Source organism: Oncorhynchus kisutch, linkage group LG11, assembly GCF_002021735.2.
Source record: "Oncorhynchus kisutch isolate 150728-3 linkage group LG11, Okis_V2, whole genome shotgun sequence".
Classification (NCBI taxonomy): domain Eukaryota; kingdom Metazoa; phylum Chordata; class Actinopteri; order Salmoniformes; family Salmonidae; genus Oncorhynchus; species Oncorhynchus kisutch.
In genome coordinates, this window is record NC_034184.2 from 53,239,777 (window position 1) to 53,260,654 (window position 20,878).

At 44.0% G+C, this 20,878-nt stretch overlaps 1 protein-coding gene across 7 annotated transcripts in view; it reads right to left on the reverse strand.

Moving 5' to 3' along the window:
- Positions 1 to 20,878, reverse strand: part of arhgap12b (Rho GTPase activating protein 12b) — a 93,142-nt gene that overhangs the window by 36,060 nt on the left and 36,204 nt on the right. The gene's annotated exons all lie outside the window — the stretch shown is intronic.

Below are 20,878 nucleotides of genomic sequence, written 5' to 3' on the forward strand. Positions count from 1 at the left end.
TATACATGATCGCATGCACGTACCCGCGCACACACACACACAACAGGAAGTGGCAGTGAGAGTTCCCTCCCCCAGGGTTCTCTGTCACAGACAGCGATTGTGTTTGTGACATACACGCATGTGTATGCCTGTGTGTGTGCCTGTGTGTGTGTGCGTGTGTGTGTGTGTGCATGCATGCTTGCTCCTCTGTCTTTGTGTATGGGTGCGCCTGTGTGTGTGTGTGTGTCTGCGTGTGACCCTGACCGCATGTGCATGGTGTTTGTGTGTAAAGTCAAACAGGGTCTCTATACCCTGACGTTGGGTCACAATGAGCCCAGAGCAGTCACAATGTTGAGTGTTGACAGATGAACTAGCCGTAAGGGGAGTGCTAAGGACAAACGGGGGTGTGAGCCATGCATAGATCCTATATTTATACTGCTCTATACATTCACAAAACGGTGATAGAAACAACATGTGCAGCAGTGAGATCAAGACACTGATCACCATCCATAGAGCTGCTATTGCCCAGTTAGCCCAGCATTATCTCCTCTATAGAGCTACTACTAGTAGTCCAGCCCATTAAGAGAGAAACTTGACAAAGTTCAGTCAGTTAACCTGAAGTAGCCGAACTGTTCAGTCCCTGGTGTTTAGTAAGATTATGCCCCCTAGTGATGGGATCAAGGCAACTACAATAATTGATGAACACCACCAAACATCAGAATCTCTATCATCTATGAGGAAGACAATCCACTAATTTCCTTAAGAAACACATTTAAGGTAGCCAAGCCAAATGTCACTGTTGTGTTCTGCATGTGGACTACCAGTCAAAAGTTTTAGGACACCTACTCATTCAAGGGTTTTGCTTATTTTTTATTTTTTTTACAATGTTCTATATTGTAGAATAATAGTGAAGACATCAAAACTCTGAAATAACACATATTGAATCAGGTAGTAAACAAAATAGTGTTAAACTAATCAAAATATATATTTTATATGTGAGATTCTTCAAATACTCACCCTTTGCCTTGATGACAGCTTTGCACACTCTTGGAATTCTCTCAACCAGCTTCAATTAAAGTGTGCCTTGTTAAAAGTTAATTTGTGGAATTTCTTTCCTTGTTAATGCATTTGAGTCAATCAGTTGTGTTGAGACAGGGTAGGGGTAGTATACAGAAGATAGCCCTATTTGGTAAAAGACTAAGTCCATATTATGGCAAGAACAGCTCAAATAAGGAAGGAGAAACGAAAGTCCATCATCACTTTAAGAAATGAAGGTCAGCCAATGCGGAAAATTTCAAGAACTTTGAAAGTTTCTTCAAGCGCAGTCGCAGAAACCATCAAGCGCTATGATGAAACTGGCCCTCATGAGGACCGCCACAGGAATGGAAGACCCAGAATGGCCTCTGCTGCAGAGGATAAGTTCATTAGAGTTACCAGTCTCAGAAATTGCAGCCTAAATAAATGCTTTACAGAGTTCAAGTGTCACACATCTCAACATCAACTGTTCAGAGACTGTATGAACTAGGCCTTCACGGTCGACTTGCTGCAAAGAAACCACTACTGAAGGACACCAATAACAAGAAGTTATTGGAGTCCAAACCGGAGATTTTCGGTTCCAACCGCCGTGTCTTTGTGAGACGCAGTGTGGGTGAACGGATGATCTCTGCATGTTATTTCCCACCATAAAGCATGGAGGAGGAGGTGTTATGGTGTGGGGGTGCTTTGCTGGTGACACTGTCTGTGTTTTATTTATAATACAAGGCACACTTAACCAGCACGGCAACCACTGCATTCTGCAGTGACACGCCATCCCATCTGGTTTGGACTTGGGGACTATCATTTTTTTTTTCAACAGGACAATGACCCAATACACCTCCAGGCTGTGTAAGGGCTATTTGACTAAGGAGAGTGATGGTGCTGCGTCAGATGACCTGGCCTCCACAATCCCCCGACCTCAACCCAATTGAGATGGTTTGGGATGAGTTGGAATGCAGAGAGAAGGAAAAGCAGCCAACAAGTGCTCATCATATGTGGGAACCCCTTCAAGAATGTTATAAAAGCATTCCAGTTGAAGCTGGTTGAGAGAATGCCAGGAGTATATGAAGCTGTCATCAAGGAAATGGGTGGCTATTTGAAGAATATAAAAGATAAAATCGATTTTGATTTGTTGAATACTTTTTTGGTTACTACATACTTCCATATGTGTTATTTCATAGTTTTTGTCTTCACAATTGTTCTACAAAATAGTACAAATAAAGAAAAACCTTTGGCTGGTAGTGTACATATTCAGAGTTAGCTTCTCTAACAGCTTGTTTGAGAACTGGCTCCCTCCAAGCTAGATTAATATAGAATGTATGAGATGTGTCAGACAGCAGGTGTGGAAATAGAATGGGGTCCATGGCAGTAAGGTAATTACTGCTCAGGGGACCTGGTTGGGGGGGATACTACAAACTGGAATGGTGGGTTGACTGTTGGAGAGTTGAGCTATTGAATGCAGAGTGGTCTTGCCTTGTCTGTCCACCAGCCAGGCAGACCCTGATAAATGAGTTCTCCACTCAGGGTGAGTAACAGTAATGGCCCAGAAGCAGATTAGAATGCATTACGCATCCCTGTAGCAGACTGTGGTTGCATTCCAAATGGTACCCTATTCCTTTTACAATGCACAACTTTTGAGCAGGTCCTTTGGTGCTCTGGTCAAAAGTAGTGCACTATGTAGGGAATATCCATTTGTGACTTTAGTGCACTATGTAGGGAATATCCATTTGTGACTTTAGCTAGGTGCACCTGCAAGGAGATACGGGGATAATTAAATCATTCTGAGTTAGGGGGTTAATTGAGAATTTGGCAGAGGTTAAACATAGGTAATTGCCTTGCATGTTGCATTATGGTACACTACACGACTAAAAGTATGTGGACACCTGCTCGTCAAACACCGCATTCCAAAATCATGGATATTAATATTGAGTTGGTCCCCCCTTTGCTGCTATAACAGCCTCCACTCTTCTGGGAAGGCTTTCCACTAGATGTTGGAACATTGCTGCAAGGACTTGCTTCTATTCAGCCACAAGAGCATTACTGAGGTTGGCACTGATTAGGCCTAATCCCAAAAGGTGTTCGATGGGGTTGCCGTAAGGGCTCTGTACAGACCAGACTTTCACTTTAGCAGTGATAAATTCATGAACTTCTTTGAGGAAAAGATTATGATTATTAGAAAGCAAATTACGGACTCATCTTTAAACCTGCGTATTCCTCCAAACCTCAGTTGTCCTGAGTCTGCACAACTCTGCCAGGACCTAGGATCAAGAGAGACGCTCAAGTGTTTTAGTACTATATCTCTTGACACAATGATGAAAATAATCATGGCCTCTAAACCTTCAAGCTGCATACTGGACCCTATTCCAACTAAACTACTGAAAGAGCTGCTTCCTGTGCTTGGCACTCCTATGTTGAACATAATAAACGGCTCTCTATCCACTGGATGTGTACCAAACTCACTAAAAGTGGCAGTAATAAAGCCTCTCTTGAAAAAGCCAAACCTTGACCCAGAAAATATAAAAAACTATCGGCCTATATCGAATCTTCCATTCCTCTCAAAAATTTTGGAGAAGGCTGTTGCGCAGCAACTCACTGCCTTCCTGAAGACAAACAATGTATACGAAATGCTTCAGTCTGGTTTTAGACCCCATCATAGCACTGAGACGGCACTTGTGAAGGTGGTAAATGACATTTTAATGGCATCGGACCGAGGCTCTGCATCTGTCCTCGTGCTCCTAGACCTTAGTGCTGCTTTTGATACCATCGATCACCACATTCTTTTGGAGAGATTGGAAACCCAAATTGGTCTACACGGACATGTTCTGGCCTGGTTTAGATCTTATCTGTCGGAAAGATATCAGTTTGTCTCTGTGAATGGTTTGTCCTCTGACAAATCAACTGTAAATTTCGGTGTTCCTTTAGGACCACTATTGTTTTCACTATATATTTTACCTCTTTGGGATGTTATTCGAAAACATAATGTAAACTTTCACTGCTATGCGGATGACACACAGCTGTACATTTCAATGAAACATGGTGAAGCCCCAAAATTGCCCTCGCTAGAAGCATGTGTTTCAGACATAAGGAAGTGGATGGCTGCAAACTTTCTACTATTAAACTCGGACAAAACAGAGATGCTTGTTCTAGGTCCCAAGAAACAAAGAGATCTTCTGTTGAATCTGACAATTAATCTTAATGGTTGTACAGTCGTCTCAAATAAAACTGTGAAGGACCTCGGCGTTACTCTGGACCCTGATCTCTCTTTTGAAGAACATATCAAGACCATTTCGAGGACAGCTTTTTTCCATCTACGTAACATTGCAAAAATCTGAAACTTTCTGTCCAAAAATGATGCAGAAAAATTAATCCATGCTTTTGTCACTTCTAGGTTAGACTACTGCAATGCTCTATTTTCCGGCTACCCGGATAAAGCACTAAATAAACTTCAGTTAGATACGGCTGCTAGAATCCTGACTAGAACCAAAAACTTTGATCATATTACTCCAGTGCTAGCCTCTCTACACTGGCTTCCTGTCAAAGCAAGGGCTGATTTCAAGGTTTTACTGCTAACCTACAAAGCATTACATGGGCTTGCTCCTACCTATCTCTCTGATTTGGTCCTGCCGTACATACCTACACGTACGCTACGGTCACAAGACGCAGGCCTCCTAATTGTCCCTAGAATTTCTAAGCAAACAGCTGGAGGCAGGGCTTTCTCCTATAGAGCTCCATTTTTATGGAACGGTCTGCCTACCCATGTCAGAGACGCAAACTCGGTCTCAACCTTTAAGTCTTTACTGAAGACTCATCTCTTCAGTGGGTCATATGATTGAGTGTAGTCTGGCCCAGGAGTGGGAAGGTGAATGGAAAGGCTCTGGAGCAACGAACCGCCCTTGCTGTCTCTGCCTGGCCGGTTCCCCTCTTTCCACTGGGATTCTCTGCCTCTAACCCTATTACAGGGGCTGAGTCACTGGCTTGCTGGGGCTCTCTCATGCCGTCCCTGGAGGGGGTGCGTCACCTGAGTGGGTTGATTCACTGTTGTGGTCATCCTGTCTGGGTTGGCGCCCCCCCCTTGGGTTGTGCCGTGGCGGAGATCTTTGTGGGCTATACTCAGCCTTGTCTCAGGATGGTAAGTTGGTGGTTGAAGATATCCCTCTAGTGGTGTGGGGGCTGTGCTTTGGCAAAGTGGGTGGGGTTATATCCTTCCTGTTTGGCCCTGTCCGGGGGTGTCCTCGGATGGGGCCACAGTGTCTTCTGACCCCTCCGGTCTCAGCCTCCAGTATCTCCAGTATCTCTTTCTTTCTCTCTCTCGGAGGACCTGAGCCCTAGGACCATGCCCCAGGACTACCTGACATGATGACTCCTTGCTGTCCCCAGTCCACCTGGCCATGCTGCTGTTCCAGTTTCAACTGACCTGAGCCCTAGGACCATGCCCCAGGACTACCTGACATGATGACTCCTTGCTGTCCCCAGTCCACCTGGCCATGCTGCTGCTCCAGTTTCAACTTCCACCTGACTGTGCTGCTGCTCCAGTTTCAACTGTTCTGCCTTATTATTATTCGACCATGCTGGTCATTTATGAACATTTGAACATCTTGGCCATGTTCTGTTATAATCTCCACCCGGCACAGCCAGAAGAGGACTGGCCACCCCACATAGCCTGGTTCCTCTCTAGGTTTCTTCCTAGGTATTGGCCTTTCTAGGGAGTTTATCCTAGCCACCGTGCTTCTACACCTGCATTGCTTGCTGTTTGGGGTTTTAGGCTGGGTTTCTGTACAGCACTTTGAGATATCAGCTGATGTACGAAGGGCTATATAAATAAATTTGATTTGATTTGACCAGTCAAGTTCTTCCACACCGATCTCGACAAACCATTTCTGTATAGACCGCACTTTGTGCACGAGGGCATTGTCATGCTGAAACAGGAAAGGGCCTTCCCCAAACTGTTGCCACGAAGTTGGAAGCACAGAATCGTCTAGAACCTCATTGTATGCTGTAGAGTTAAGATTTCCCTTCACTGGAACTAAGGGGCCTAGCCCGAAACATGAAAAACAGCCCCAGACCATTATTCCTCCTCCACCAAACATTACAGTTGCCACTATGCATTCGGGCAGTTAGCATTCTCCAGGCATCCGCCAAACCCAGATTAGTCCGTCGGACTGCCAGATTGTGAAGCGTGATCCATTATCCCAGAGAAGGCGTTTCCACTGCTCCAGAGTCCAATAGCGGCGAGCTTTACACCACTCCAGCCAATGTATGGTGATCTTAGGCTTGTGTGTGGCTGCTCAGCCATGGAAACCCATTTCATGAAGCTCCCGACGAACAGTTCTTGTTCTGACATTGCTTCCAGAGGCAGTGTTGCAACTGAGGAGAGATGATTTTTACATGCTTTAGCACTCGACAGTCCCGTTCTGTGAGCTTGTGTGGCCTACCACTTTCTGGCTGAGCCGTTATTGTTCCTAGACGTTTCTACTTCACAATAACAGCACTTACAGTTGACCAGGGCAGTTCTAGCAGGGCAGAAATATGACGAACTGACTTGTTGGAAAGGTGGCATCCTATGACAGCGCCACATTGAAAGTCACTAAGCCATTCAGTAAGGCCATTCTACTGTCAATGTTTGTCTATTTATTTTATTTATTTTATTTTACCTTTATTTAACCAGGTAGGCAAGTTGAGAACAAGTTCTCATTTACAATTGCGACCTGGCCAAGATAAAGCAAAGCAGTTCGACAGATAAAACGACACAGAGTTACACATGGAGTAAAAACAAACATACAGTCAATAATGCAGTATAAACAAGTCTATATACAATGTGAGCAAATGAGGTGAGAAGGGAGGTAAAGGCAAAAAAGGCCATGATGGCAAAGTAAATACAATATAGCAAGTAAAATACTGGAATGGTAGTTTTGCAATGGAAGAATGTGCAAAGTAGAAATAAAAAATAATGGGGTGCAAAGGAGCAAAATAAATAAATAAATAAAAATTAAATACAGTTGGGAAAGAGGTAGTTGTTTGGGCTAAATTATAGGTGGGCTATGTACAGGTGCAGTAATCTGTGAGCTGCTCTGACAGTTGGTGCTTAAAGCTAGTGAGGGAGATAAGTGTTTCCAGTTTCAGAGATTTTTGTAGTTCGTTCCAGTCATTGGCAGCAGAGAACTGGAAGGAGAGGCGGCCAAAGAAAGAATTGGTTTTGGGGGTGACTAGAGAGATATACCTGCTGGAGCGTGTGCTACAGGTGGGAGATGCTATGGTGACCAGCGAGCTGAGATAAGGGGGGACTTTACCTAGCAGGGTCTTGTAGATGACATGGAGCCAGTGGGTTTGGCGACGAGTATGAAGCGAGGGCCAGCCAACGAGAGCGTACAGGTCGCAATGGTGGGTAGTATATGGGGCTTTGGTGATAAAACGGATTGCACTGTGATAGACTGCATCCAATTTGTTGAGTAGGGTATTGGAGGCTATTTTGTAAATGACATCGCCAAAGTCGAGGATTGGTAGGATGGTCAGTTTTACAAGGGTATGTTTGGCAGCATGAGTGAAGGATGCTTTGTTGCGAAATAGGAAGCCAATTCTAGATTTAACTTTGGATTGGAGATGTTTGATATGGGTCTGGAAGGAGAGTTTACAGTCTAACCAGACACCTAAGTATTTGTAGTTGTCCACGTATTCTAAGTCAGAGCCGTCCAGAGTAGTGATGTTGGACAGGCGGGTAGGTGCAGGTAGCGATCGGTTGAAGAGCATGCATTTAGTTTTACTTGTATTTAAGAGCAATTGGAGGCCACGGAAGGAGAGTTGTATGGCATTGAAGCTTGCCTGGAGGGTTGTTAACACAGTGTCCAAAGAAGGGCCGGAAGTATACAGAATGGTGTCGTCTGCGTAGAGGTGGATCAGGGACTCACCAGCAGCAAGAGCGACCTCATTGATGTTTCTTATCGATGGCGGTTAAGATATCGTTTAGGACCTTGAGCGTGGCTGAGGTGCACCCATGACCAGCTCTGAAACCAGATTGCATAGCAGAGAAGGTATGGTGAGATTCGAAATGGTCGGTAATCTATTTGTTGACTTGGCTTTCGAAGACCTTAGAAAGGCACGGTAGGATAGATATAGGTCTGTAGCAGTTTGGGTCAAGAGTGTCCCCCCCTTTGAAGAGGGGGATGACCGCAGCTGCTTTCCAATCTTTGGGAATCTCAGACGACACGAAAGAGAGGTTGAACAGGCTAGTAATAGGGGTGGCAACAATTTCGGCAGATAATTTTAGAAAGAAAGGGTCCAGATTGTCTAGCCCGGCTGATTTGTAGGGGTCCAGATTTTGCAGCTCTTTCAGAACATCAGCTGAATGGATTTGGGAGAAGGAGAAATGGGGAAGGCTTGGGCGAGTTGCTGTTGGGGGTGCAGTGCTGTTGTCCGGGGTAGGAGTAGCCAGGTGGAAAGCATGGCCAGCCGTAGAAAAATGCTTATTGAAATTCTCAATTATGGTGGATTTATCAGTGGTGACAGTGTTTCCTATCTTCAGTGCAGTGGGCAGCTGGGAGGAGGTGTTCTTATTCTCCATGGACTTTACAGTGTCCCATAACTTTTTTGAGTTAGTGTTGCAGGAAGCAAATTTCTGCTTGAAAAAGCTAGCCTTGGCTTTTCTAACTGCCTGTGTATAATGATTTCTAGCTTCCCTGAACAGCTGCATATCACGGGGGCTGTTCGATGCTAATGCAGAACGCCATAGGATGTTTTTGTGTTGGTTAAGGGCAGTCAGGTCTGGGGAAAACCAAGGGCTATATCTGTTCCTGGTTCTAAATTTCTTGAATGGGGCATGTTTATTTAAGATGGTTAGGAAGGCATTTTTTTTAAATATCCAGGCATCCTCTACTGACGGGATGAGATCAATATCCTTCCAGGATACCCCGGCCAGGTCGATTAGAAAGGCCTGCTCGCAGAAGTGTTTCAGGGAGCGTTTTACAGTGATGAGTGGAGGTCGTTTGACCGCTGACCCATTACGGATGCAGGCAATGAGGCAGTGATCGCTGAGATCTTGGTTGAAGACAGCAGAGGTGTATTTAGAGGGGAAGTTGGTTAGGATGATATCTATGAGGGTGCCCGTGTTTAAGGTTTTGGGGAGGTACCTGGTAGGTTCATTGATAATTTGTGTGAGATTGAGGGCATCAAGTTTAGATTGTAGGATGGCTGGGGTGTTAAGCATGTTCCAGTTTAGGTCGCCTAGCAGCACGAACTCTGAAGATAGATGGGGGGCAATCAGTTCACATATGGTGTCCAGAGCACAGCTGGGGGCAGAGGGTGGTCTATAGCAGGCGGCAACGGTGAGAGACTTGTTTTTAGAGAGGTGGATTTTTAAAAGTAGAAGTTCAAATTGTTTGGGTACAGACCTGGATAGTAGGACAGAACTCTGCAGGCTATCTTTGCAGTAGATTGCAACACCGCCCCCTTTGGCAGTTATATCTTGTCTGAAAATGTTGTAGTTTGGAATTAAAATGTCTGAGTTTTTGGTGGTCTTCCTAAGCCAGGATTCAGACACAGCTAGAACATCCGGGTTGGCAGAGTGTGCTAAAGCAGTGAATAGAACAAACTTAGGGAGGAGGCTTCTAATGTTAACATGCATGAAACCAAGGCTATTACGGTTACAGAAGTCGTCAAAAGAGAGCGCCTGGGGAATAGGAGTGGAGCTAGGCACTGCAGGGCCTGGATTCACCTCTACATCGCCAGAGGAACATAGGAGGAGTAGAATAAGGGTACGGCTAAAAGCTATGAGAATTGGTCGTCTAGAACGTCTGGAACATAGAGTAAAAGGAGGTTTCTGGGGGCGATAAAATAGCATCAAGGTATAATGTACAGACAAATGTATGGTAGGATGTGAATACAGTGGAGGTAAACCTAGGTATTGAGTGATGAAGAGAGAGATATTGTCTCTAGAAACATCGTTGAAACCAGGAGATGTCATTGCATGTGTGGGTGGTGGAACTAATAGGTTGGATAAGGTATAGTGAGCAGGACTAGAGGCTCTACAGTGAAATAAGCCAATAAACACTAACCAGAACAGAAATGGACAAGACATATTGACATTAAGGAGAGGCATGCTTAGTCGAGTGATCAAAAGGGTCCGGTGAGTGGAGAGGTTGGTTGGTGATTTAGACAGCTAGCCAGGGCATCGGTAGCAAGCTAGCATAGGATGGAGGTCTGTTGTTAGCCACCTCTTGCGTTCCGTCAGTAGATTAGTGGGGTTCCGTGTGGTAGAGGGGATTAATCCAAATCACACAACAACAACAAAAATAAAAACAATAGATATAGTTATAGAGGCCCAAGAAGAAAACATAATAATAATAATAATAATTAAAAAAAATATAAAAAAATATTAAAAATTGTCCGATTGTCTATTCAGATAGCAGCCGGTAAGACAGCTAACGGTTAGCAGGCCGCAGATGGGCGTTCAGGTGACGTCGCGACGGAGGAGCCAGCCAAATAACTCCTTCGGGTAGATAACGTCGGCAGTCCAGTTGTGAAGGCCCGGTGGGGCTCCGCGAAGGCAGTAAAACGGGTCCGGATAGGTGACTGCAGCCCAGGTGTGATTGATGGAACTCAGGAGTGATTGACGGAGCTTGCTAGCTCCGGAATAATTGATGTTTGCTCCGGAATCGACGAAGGCCGATAGTCACACGGATAGCAGCTAGCTAGCTGTGAGATCCGGGTATGAATGTCCAGAGAGCAGTCGAAATCCAGGGACATGGAGAGAAAAATTGGTCCGGTATGTTCCGTTCCGAGCCGCGCTGCGCCGTACAGAACTGGCGATAGATTTTCGAGCTAAAGGATAGCTGATGACCACAAACCGTGGTTAGCTGAATACTAACGATTTGCCAGTAAAGGAGCTAACTAGCTTCTGAACTAGCTTCTGGATTAGCTTCTGGCTAGTTTCAGGCTAGCTTCTTGGAGTTTCTGGCTAGCTTCTTGGAGGATTACAGATCTGAGGTAAATAATACTTTTTTATAAATATACATTGGTGAGGCGGGTTGCAGGAGAGTGTTTTGAAGATGAGTTGATGGAAAATAAAAATAAAATGTATGTGAAAAAGTTGTAAATATATATATATACAGGACACGACAAGACGAGGACAAAAGACGTCTGAACTGCTATGCCACCTTGGAGATTGCATGGCTGTGTGCTCGATTTTATACACCTGTCAGCAACGGGTGTAGCTGAAATGGCCGAATCCACTAACCTACGTTTTGTGTACGTGTCCACATACTTTTGTATATATAGTGTATATGGTAGCCTATATGTAGTTAGGGGTGATATCTGCCTAATGAAGACAACTGTGATTTTTGATGAGGTAGAGCATGATGTCAGTCTACTTACTCTATCCATTTCCTTTCTCCCTTCCTCTCTTGCCATATCTCTTTTTCTCCCTCTCTGTTTCTCTCTCCATCTCTCTCCCCGTCCTTTACAGCAAAAACGGTGTGCTATGTAAGCTGTAAATCTCACTGGCATGTTGTGAGGGTGGAAGGGCAGAGAGCAGTAAGAGACCATCTTGCAGTTTCTCTGTGACCACTAGGTGTCTCCCTCAGGCCACCGGGGGGGGTTCTATCACTGGCAGGCTGAACACATGGCATCCCACTCTAACACATTCCTTCCTCTCTGTTGCACATCATCCATCAACACCACCACTGCACTGCTTCCGGGCTGCATCCCCCCAAGCTCCCATCCCTCAACATAACACTCCAGTCACCCCATATAGATGTCTACTCACAGAAACAAACGTGACCTGGACACACAAACACACACACCGATCAACAAAGAGTCCATTCCATTTGATTATCCAGATACTTTCTCTTAGGGATGGAGTGTATCAATGAATATCACTGTTTTAGTGTTTATGGTACAACCCCATAAGCCACATTGGATGTTCAGTGTGTACTGAAGTCACAGGTACAGCTAATGTAATGCAGGGCCAGCTCAGCATGTTGTCTTACTGTGACCAGGTTACACAAGAGGAACACTGGTTAATTCAATTAGAGTGTAGTAGGGTTAAAGGAATAGTTCGCTCAAACCACAAAATGACCCATTGTTTTTTTTTACCCTGTAAGCAGTCTATGGACAAGGTATGACAGCAATACATGCTTTAGTTTTGTGCACGTATTTCGAAAGTATCTAAAACGTATTGTGACGCTCAACGATGTCACTTAAAGATGATTTGTGCAAGATGTGCAAAAAATGCTAATATCGATCCCATGACATTAATGGGATTTGTGCCACAAGAAGCTAAATGGGATTTGTGCCATAAATACATTTTGAAACAGTGCCAGGGAAACTAAACCAAAGCATGGACTGCTGTCATACCTTGTCTACAGATTGCTTACAGGGTAAGGTGAACTATCCCTGAGTCACTGAGGTTGAGGGATGGAGGGTTGAGAGAAGGGGGCTGCTGACTTGCTCCTTGCTTTGTGGCCATGACGACGCACACACACACACACACACACGTCAGACGCATGCGCACACACAACTAGTAGTAAATCACATGGATGAGTAGAGTATTAGAGCATGGTTTGATGGATGATGCAGAGAAGGAGGGTGCGACCCCTCTCTCTCCTTCTGCACCTCGTCCTCTCTACACATTGATCCAATCTTCTCTCTGCTAATTGCACATCCATCCACTCCCTCTCTCGTTGCTTCCTTCTCCTCCATCAGCTCTTTTTTCCCCCATTCCATCCATCCATAAAAGGATCAGCCAACGCCCCTCTGTTCTGCACCTTTTCCCATGCTGCTGGACACACACACACACACACACACACACACACACACACACACACACACACACACACACACGACTAAAGGGAGGCCTGAAGGGCGGTATGGTGCCATATGACCAGATTAACCTACATTTCCACCTCACTGGGTATCAGTCAGACCACATTCTGTACTCGATATCATCTACTGTATCTTGCCTATGCTGCTCTGTACCATCACTCATTCATATATCCTTATGTACATATTCTTTATCCCCTTACACTGTGTATAAGACAGTAGTTTTTTGGGAATTGTTAGTTAGATTACTTGTTATTACTGCATTGTCGGAACTAGAAGCACAAGCATTTCGCTACACTCGCATTAACATCTGCTAACCATGTGTATGTGACAAATAAAATTTGATTTGATTTGATTTGACATTCACTCATCAACCCCATCATCACATCTGTGATATTTCGCATGACACCCCCAACGCCTCCTCCTCAATCTCCCGCTCTCTCTTTGAATCTCCCACACACACACACACACACACACACACACACACACACACACACACTTCCCCCTTTTTCCATAGCAACAGTGAACTCCTATGTGTACCTCTGAAGGTACGTTATGTGTACCTTCTGACCTTTTTGTAAACGAGAATACAACACTGTACCGTAACCACTCTTATTTTTGAGACTGTGTGACTATAACTGGTGTAAAAAACATTAGGAACACCTTCCTAATATTGAGTTGCACCCCCTTTTGCCCTCAGAACAGTTTCAATTCATCAGGGCATGCCCCTGATCAAAAGTAGTGCACTGTGTAGGGATTAGGCTGTGATTTGGGATTGTAGCCTACTGATCCATTTAACCATGGGGTCTAAACCGCACTCTGTCTGTCTGATCATTGTGTTTATCTTTCAATTGTTTTTTTTATTTGTATCATTATTGTTTCACTTCACTTCTCAAAAATCATGCAGTACAACATTAATGAAGGATGGAGGGAGGAATGAAGGGAACCAACATGTGGTGAGGAAGGAGGAGAGGAAGAAGGCTGGAGGAACGCCTGGAGTGGTATCCCCCCCATTCTGTCCTTGCTGATCTGTGCTCATGTTCATTGGGAACATTGGGCTGCTAGCGAGAGGATTAACTCAAATCAAAATTGTATTTGTCACATGCGCCGAATACAACAGGCCTTACAGTGAAATTTTTACTTACCTAGAGCAGGGGATCAGACTGGTCAGACTCGTATCTGGGACAACCCGCCCATGCTAGTTTATACACACAAAATGGATCGGTTTATATTTGGCATGAGTTGTGAAAGCAAACACTTGATGGATGAGCAGAGAGAACAGAATTGACAAATAAAAATCTCTCTCTCTCAAAGTGTGAGAGTCTCTCTCTCTCACACACACACACACACACACACACACACACACACACACACACACACACACACACACACACACACACACACACACACGTATGGGACCCAACTCACTGTAGGCCAGAGTCTGCCCTACAGGAAAAAAACACATGAATTTCACATGATCTCATGTGAAATAACTGTAACATGGGATGCAACATTTCAACATGTGATACCATAAAACTGCACGTGACAACCTTTGAGCACATGTGAAAACCCAAGTGTCAAATGTCATTGAGAATATTTGACCTTAAAAAGCATAATTGACATTACTTCAACTTAAACAGTCAGGTATCCTGCAGGTTTGATCTAGTTCCTGGTTTGTTCCAGGAACATCCCCAGGAATGCTTTTGAGCATTGTGTCATGGTCCCCTGAATTACTTGGGACTAAACCTCTCTTGAGATTTGAAATTCACAAAATCTTGTTTGCTAGGTATGTAAAGTTCCTGCTGCACCACCAGGGCTGTGGCCCTAATGGAGGCTATACATTCTGTATATTGCCAAGAATACATTTTTGCACTTTGCCTAAAGTATACAGAACAACTTGGTGTTATAAAATGACTGTGTGCTGCTGTATTCTGTATTCAGTTCATCTGAAACAAATCTTGTACTATTTTGTACTGGGACCACACTCGGGACTTTAATTGACACACTCAAACCGATGCAACTGGCACCTACTACCATACCCCCCTCAAAGGCACTTAAATCTTTTGTCTTGCCCATTCACCCTTTGAACGGCACTCATACACAATCCATGTCTCAATTGTCTCAAGGCTTAAAAAACGTTCGTTAACCCATCTCCTCCCCTTCATCTACACTGATTGAAGTGGTTATAACAGGTGACATCAACAAGGGATCATAGCTTTCACCTGGATTCACCTGGTCAATCTAGGTCATGGAAAGAGCAGGTGTTCCTAATGTTTTGTACACTCAGTGTGTGTTGTTGGTAACAAATAAGTATCTGGTGGCACTGCTGAGACATGAATGCACTCCAGACCAAAAGGTTGCAAGTTCAAATCCAGAGAGTATTAATGTCAAGTGTCCCTGAGCACTGCAAGGTGTTGTCAGAAAAATCGCATAATTATTGACATGGGTAACTTTAAGCAGTGCAGAAATGTATTCTTGCCAATAAATCTGTGGCCGATCTCGGTCATGGCCACAGACCTGGTGGCATCGCAGGAAATTCAGATGCTGTCATCCCCCTTATGGAAAAACCACATGATTTGAAAACTTTCTTTTGGAACACTTCACATGTGAAAACATGTGGTTTGGAAGACTTCACTTAACATGTTTTCACATGTGAAAAATCTAATTTCTTCACGTGTTTTAAAAGGAACACTTCACATGTGACATTTCACTTGTGAAAACATGTTTTTGGGACATTTCACATTGTGGCATTCCCATACACATTCATTACCTATAACGCATCTCTGCACTTAGCAAAAAAAGAGTGCCATCTGCACTTCTATTTTAGTTATTCTGACAATTATTTCACCACTGATTTAATTTACTTATTTCCCCATTTTAGGGTTTTCTGTATAGTTGTCTAATGTTGGTTGTGAATATTATTCTGTTTCAATGTGACTCCTGAATCACTTTGATACAGAATTGTTTTTCTTGAGTTTATTTTTCACAAAGCTGAGATTCCCTTTGAAGTCCAAAGTGTAAGAATACAGGTGAAATCGGTTATTAAACACAGGCGTGGTGACATAGCAGAAAGATCGGAATTCCATGAACCAAGAGGTTGTGAGTTCAAATCCCAGGTGAATAATAATTACTGTATAAAAACAATTTAGTCATGTACATTAAAAACAGTATGTTAAAAGCACGGTTTATTATAACGACTTATTTTTGTTCCAAAATCATGTGATTTTCCACATGTGAAAACATGTGGTTGTTTTTCCGTAAGGGTGCTGGTCAAAAGCATTGCGCTACAGAATGGAATAGGGTGCCATTTGAGGGTCTGGGTGCGTCTCAGTGTCTCCTAGGTTAGTGGACAAGGCCTTGGAGGCCTGGAGGACTGAAGGAGCAGCTGTCTGGTTAGATTGGGGAGCCAAGTGAGAGTGGGATATCAGTGTGTCAAAGGGTATGTATCCATCCCCAGCTGGGGCCATACTACTACCCTGACCCCTGACCCCCAGGACCCTGTACTCTCTCCAGGATCTGCTCTCCCACCCCTCCTTCAATACTCTCTGAACCAGGGTTGTAATTCATTTGGGAACAACGTAGCAAAACTTTTTGCAACAGAAAACTAATTTTTTATGGACAAGTTCAGATACTCCCTTCCTGTTCAGTTTGTTTTCATTTGTTTGTGTCTAATGAAAACGACCTAGGAAATGGTGATCTACCCTGCATCATCGAAGACAGACCCTCAATAAGGCCCGTCAGACAGACCAACTGTCACGGCCATTAAAATAACTGGACCACGGTGCAGCGTGGTAAGCGTACATTTTCTCTTTTATTTGAAATGATGCCGACAAAACAATAAACAATACAAAACAAACCGTAAAGCTTCAGGCTATGTGCCATCAAACAAAGTTAACCTCCCACAAACACAGGTGGGAAAAAGGGTACCTAAGTATGGTTCCCAATCAGAGACAATGATAGACAGCTGTCCCTGATTGAGAACCATACCTGGCCAAAACATAGAAATAGAAAATCATAGAAACACAAAACATAGAATGCCCACCCCAACTCGCACCCTGACCAAACCAAAATAGAGACATAAAAAGGATCTCTAAGGTCAGATAGGTACATACAGTACAGAGATACACGCACCAGTATCTGTTACTCAGGCACGGACACCAACTAAGCTATCAGGAATATGTGATAGATTAAGGTTAAATTCCTGAAAGGGAAAGAAGGGACAGGCTAATAAATAGCTGCTGGCTCAAAGAGTTGGATGACCTGCCAAAACCATAACAGGATCAATTTGTTTTGATTTTGCAATTCCAGCAGCGGTGACACTGGCTTCTTTGTTTCTGATAAGAGGAGAGAACAATGGGAACTGACGGTACAGGGACAAATAATACAATTTCTTTAATGGAGTTAGTTAGTAGCCAAAGCTTTCCTCCTCTTAAGATCGCTTTCCCTGCACCTCAAGTAGCTTGGTACAGAGTAGGTCTGCGGTTCAATCGGCACATTACACTTCCTCAGCTAACGCTGAGGAATTCACACCTAGGCCACATGTAAACATTCAGAATGAGTATCTGAACTCTGGATGGCCCATACAATACTTTATTAGGTCATTGTCCCAAATGGCAGCCTATTCCCTATATAGTGCACTAATTTTGACCAGGGCCCATAGAGCTCTGGTCAAAAGTAGTGCACTATGTAGGGAACAGCCTATGTGTGCCAACAGAACACAGTAATCCTACCCACTCAGTCCAGATATAGCTAGTGCCACCGAATTCTTTAAGCCTTGAAATTTCTCCCGTCGCTCTTTATTTTTTATTTAACAACATGGAGGAGGAAAGCCTTCAGCTGGAATTACCAGCATTCCTCCCAGTCAGGGCAGGCAGACAGCTGACAGCTAAGCCACTAGCTAATGGGTAATCTAGACTTAATGCCTTTGCTGTGATTGGTTCAGGATAATGACACGGTTTGAGTCAGGCCAATCTGGTGGGTTTGGAGTGACATGGCTTGTTCAGGTTTATGTAAAGGTATCAGATCCCCCATTGATCAAAATTCTCCATGGTGGCTAGAGTTTCCCCTACTTCTTCTACTACTACTTCTGCTAAATCAGTGTTCTCTACTACCCCACTCCTCAATGTTGCTTTGAGGGCCTAGGCACCCATGCTGAACCATGGTACACGGCCCTGAAGAGACAAAAAGTTGGGGTGGTCAGCTAGCCATCATCCAACTTTCACCCAGAGTGAATACATTTTTTCAGACCTAGTAGACTGGAGTCTAAAGAACACTTTGGTAAAGGAAAGGATCCACCACACACATTCAATGCACATCACAGGAGGCTGGTGGCACCTTAATTGGGGAGGATGGGCTCTTGGTAATGGCCGAAGCGGAATCAGTGGAACGGTATCAAATACATCAAACACATGGTTTCCATTTACTCCGTTCCAGCCATTATTATGAGCCGTCCTCCCCATGTAAAAGGACAGAACAATATATGAACAGCCACAGTTCCAGCCTGGCTGTATTATTATTAACAATATCTGCTGCTGGCATCTGACCGCGGTTTACTCTGTTATAAATATCCTCACTCATCTTCTCTCTTAATCGAGCCTGTTTATGGACACACACATACAGTACACACAATCTTCTGTGGTAATCTAGCCTGTTTATGGAGACCCACAGAGAGGAAAGACACTCCGAAGGGGTTTGAGAGAGAAGAGTGAGGCAGGTGAAGAGGCCTATTTTCCCCAACTCCTCCCCAAGAACACACCACCAAAACCCTAATGATGTCTGACAGCATCTCTCTCAGTCATAATAACAGCTAATGGAACATAAAACATTCTGGTTCATTATAGAACAAAACTTGCCATCTTTGAAGTTAATTGAAAAATATTTCAATAGAATTTGCTTAAGCTGGCCAGCAAGCTCCCCCCCCAAAAAAAAGACAAACAGTTTTGATGGTGGTCATGGTGCTAATCCAGACGTTAACCACAGACCCCTAACTCAAGCATCCTTTCCATTTTCTGGCACAGTTAGACAAGTCTTTAAATGTAACAATGTGCTACCGATCCGGTTCATCCTAAAAATCGGTCCTGTGGCCCTAGTCAGTTCAGCACATACATACAGGCGCGTCCACATATCTCCAGGCGCGTCCACATATCTTCCACACACTTGTGCTCGCATATTCCCAGTGCACGGTAATATACAAAACACAGCCATCAAGGAGCCACAATCAATTTATTATTGTCTATCTGTGAAGGTATCCATCGACCTCGTCCATGCATAGTGTGAATATGTTTCATTTAGATGCTTGACGACAGTCAAAAGTGTGATGATTCCCAATATGCTGAAACCCTTAGCCCCTATAATACATCAGGTTTAAGGCCAAGAATGAGTGGGGGGGATTCAGATGGCAACTAATGCTTCTCATCAGAATGGTCTGAACGTTCAGTCCTCTGACTAAAGTGTTATCCATGAAACAAATACAAACATATGACATGCTACTGTAACAGGGTAGGTTATGGTTCCACTTGCCTCTAAAGAAAGGTGCATTTAATGTTCAAGCATTCTTATTGCTTGGTTCAACTCTGATGACAATAAGGCGTGTTGTGATTGGCACCACTTGCAGATAGGGAGAGATCGCGAACGTCAGGTCTTCCCATTATGAAAATGTGATGCAAGTGGTAGGTCACGTTCTGAATACTGTTTTCTATTTTACAATGTGTACAAGTTTGCTGTACATTACTGATTTATACATGTGTGGGTATATGGTACCTGTTAGGGAAGAGGGGCTTTCTGGAATGTGCTCAGCATATGATTGCTGTAAATAAGTGTGTTAGCTAGCATGCACCGATGTAATGGTCACATAAGCCCACTGCTAACACAGTTGTCTTCATGCTACAGATTTTGTCATTGACAGCCATCAATATCGTTAAGCCCTGCACAACTAACGTGCTGTTTCCTATTTAACAACAGCAACAGAAATAAATGATGCTCAACTGGGACCACTGGCTGATGTGATTTATTTGGACAAAACACAATGCAAGGAGAGTACGATTTACATCTGTTACACTACAACAGAATTCCTGTCTTTGACCGAGCCAAACAGCGATCCAAGAGATTAAATGTAAACACACACTGATATCATGACTTCCTTTACACCCGAGCCAAGATCATTACGTTGTGTGTATCTGTTTGGACAAATTGTACTATGAGATAAAGCTCAGATTATTTTCAGTTAAACATCAAGCATGTCTCAACAAATTGCAGGAATTTGGTTGTGCCGGTGTCTCTTGTTGTATGTATCAATTACGCTGTATACCGTGAACTCTCTGCATTAAGAGATTTGCCTCTGTGTAGCACAACATTGAGTTCTGATATTACTGCCCCCATGACTCCCCATGTTTATTGTTGTCGGCTTGGTTGAGGCAGTAGCCAAACTGTACCCTGAGGATGTGTAGCATACCCTTGAGGCCTAACTCAATGACTCTCCCTGTACTGTTTCAGTGTCAGATGTGGTTTCCCAAACAAAACACAGATCCGGTTTCTAAAACAGCTTCCACCGCCAGCGTGGTCAATCACCCAACCAGGGCAACCGAACCTCCACTCTACTCATTACAGGTCTACATCCAGCCAGATATCTTACCATGTAAACAAACACTCAAAAGAGGCAAAGTGGTAAATGCTGGGTAAATGGACCATTCTTTCACAGAGATTCTGCTAGTACTGTCCCTACTAGTTGCTGCTAAAGAATGGCGATTCTTTATTCAACGGAGACATCTGATGAGAGTTGCTCTGAGTATTATTCCCAAAATGCTGGGCCTGATCAGAAGGGGTACTGTGAAGCTGGATGGCAGGGCACCAGGGGTGCAGTCAGAGTAGACACTGAGGGAGTGATGAGGGAACGGTGGCAGTGTGGCAATAGGGCAGAGGTCTATTGATTCATGTGGCACATCAACTACGGTCCGGAGAACAAGGGCTCTAGGTACAGAGGAGACTATGGCCATTCAGCCCTTACCACCAGGCCTAGAGGAACAGCTGACCATTACAAGAGAGAGGAGAGAGATGGAGG